This window comes from Oncorhynchus masou, chromosome 1 (genome assembly GCF_036934945.1).
Source record: "Oncorhynchus masou masou isolate Uvic2021 chromosome 1, UVic_Omas_1.1, whole genome shotgun sequence".
Lineage (NCBI taxonomy): Eukaryota > Metazoa > Chordata > Actinopteri > Salmoniformes > Salmonidae > Oncorhynchus > Oncorhynchus masou.
The window spans coordinates 64,180,700-64,183,279 of record NC_088212.1 but is presented as its reverse complement, the minus strand read 5'-3'; positions in this window follow the sequence as shown (position 1 = coordinate 64,183,279).

Here is a 2,580-nt window from a genome sequence, read left to right as displayed (position 1 = left end):
TGACAGAGGACCGCTTGAGCCAGAGGCTTCAATGAGGCGGTTCGTTTATCTGGCCCGGGTACCCCGGTGAGAAGAGTTTGAATCAAATCAAACTTTATTTTCCACATGGACCGAATACAACAATTGTAGACTTTACCGTGAATTGCTTACTTACAAGCCCTTAACCAACAGTGCAGTGATGTAGGCTAAAATAAAAAGTAATAATAAAAAGTACCACAATAATGATAACTAGGGGGCACCGGTATCAAGTCAGTTGAGGTAATCTGTACATGTAGGTGGGGCCAAGTGACAATGCATAGGTAACAAACAAACAGCGAGTAGCAGCAGTGGTGGGGTAGAATTGGTCAGCAGTCTAATGGCTTGGGGGTAGAAGCCGTTGAGGAGGCCTTTGGTCCAAGACTTGGCGCTCCGGTACCGCTTGCCGTAACTTGGGTGACTGGAGTCTGGCAAAGGTCACTTCGGGTGAAGTGATTGCATTCATGGTGGAACCGGGCTGCTTCCGTACGTGAGCCAGGTGACCCACTCTGGTTGGACGGCGAAATCGGTTCAAAACAACGGTGACGTTAGTTATAAATCCGTTTTTGTGTTTTCACATTCAACAGTGATTGCTTTGGATTAAACACTTTACCTGCCTTCCCAATGAAAACGTAGTTTGAAAATTCTGGACGATGCACCATGCTGACATGACCAAGCCGCGCAGATTTGAGGGCGCTCCTCCATCCCCGCTTTCAGCCGATGACGTGCCGGGCCATTGCCCGGTTCAACACGGGCCAGCGTAATATAACTCGTTTTTTCATTTGCTTTGGCACATGAACTCACACCCCTTTTATTTGAAAAACAATACAGTCCCGGAGATACTCTTGACAGTACATACCGTTACCTGGTCAGAATCCCCCGAGCACCCATAAATGTGGTTCATCTCGAGGTTTCTTGACGGGTATATTGTAGATTTTTTTCTCCATACAGCTTGTTGGTTTTTACTTGCAATTGCTTGATATTTGGGGGTCTTCTATGCAGACGACTAACGAGCTTTGATTAAAATGTAATTTATTAATTGAAAATACTAGAAATATTTGGTGGCTTTATGGCCATTTGAAATGAATCAAAATAATCTGTTGATGTGGATTTGATTACAACAGAGGCTTCCGGTAGCACTAACAAACCTAGCAAAATAATAAAGTCCTCACTGTCAACTACATTTATTTTCAGCAAATTTAACATGTGTAAATATTTGTATGAACATAAGATTCAACAATTGAGACAAACTGAATAAGTTCCACAGACATGTAACTAACAGAAATCTAATAATGTGTCCCTGAACAAAGGAGGGGTCAAAATCAAAAGTAACAGTATCTGGTGTGACCACCAGCTGCATTAGGTACTGCAGTGCATCTCCTCCTCATGGACTGCACCAGATTTGCCAGTTCTTGCTGTGAGTTGATACTTCCCTCTTCCACCAAGGCACCTGCAAGTTCCTGGACATTTCTAGCCCTCACCCTGCAATCCAGCAGATCCCAGACGTGCTCAATGGGATTGAGATCCGGGCTCTTCGCTGGTCATGACAGAACACTGACATTCCTGTCTTGCAGGAAATCACACACAGAACAAACAGTATGGCTGGTGGCATTGTCATGCTGGAGGGTCACGTCAGGATGAGCCTGCAGGAAGGGTACCATGAGGGAGGAGGATGTCTTCCCTGTTACGCACAGCGTTGAGATTGCCTGCAATGACAACAAGCTCAGTCCGATGATGCTGTGACACACCGCCCCAGACCATGACGGACCCTCCACCTCGATCCCGCTCCAGAGTACAGGCCTCGGTGTAATGCTCATTCCTTCGACGATAAACCCGAATCCAACCATCATCCCTGGTAAGACAAAACCGCGACTCGTCAGTGAAGAGCACTTTTGCCAGTCCTGTCTGTTCCAGCGACGATGGGTTTGTGCACATAGGCGACGTTGTTGCCGGTGAGGACCTGCCTTACAACAGTCCAGCCTCTCTCAGCCTATTGCAGACAGTCAGTACTGATGGAGGGATTATGCATTCCTGGTGTAACTCGGGCAGTTGTTGCCATCCTGTACCTGTCCAGCAGGTGTGATGTTCGGATGTACCGATCCTGTGCAGTTGTTACACGTGGTCTGCCACTGTGAAGACGATCAGCTGTCCGTCCTGTCTCCCTGTAGCGCTGTCTTCGGCGTCTCACAGTACAGGCATTGCAATTTATTGCCCTGGCTACATCTGCAGTCCTCATGCCACCTTCCAGCATGCCTAAGGCACATTCACACAGATGAGCAGGAACCCAGGGCATCTTTCTTTTGGCATTTTTCAGAGTCAGTAGAAAGACCTCTTTAGTGTCCTAAGTTTTCATAACTGACCTTAATTGCCTACGTCTAAGCTGTTAGTGTCTTAACCATTCTACAGGTGCATGTTCATTAATTGTTTTTGGTTCATTGAACAAGCATGGGAGACAGTGTTTAAACCCTTTACAATGAAGATCTGAAGTTATTTGGATTTTTACCAATTATCTTTGAAAGACAGGGTCCTGACAAAGGGACATTTCTTTTTTTGCTGAGTTTAGTG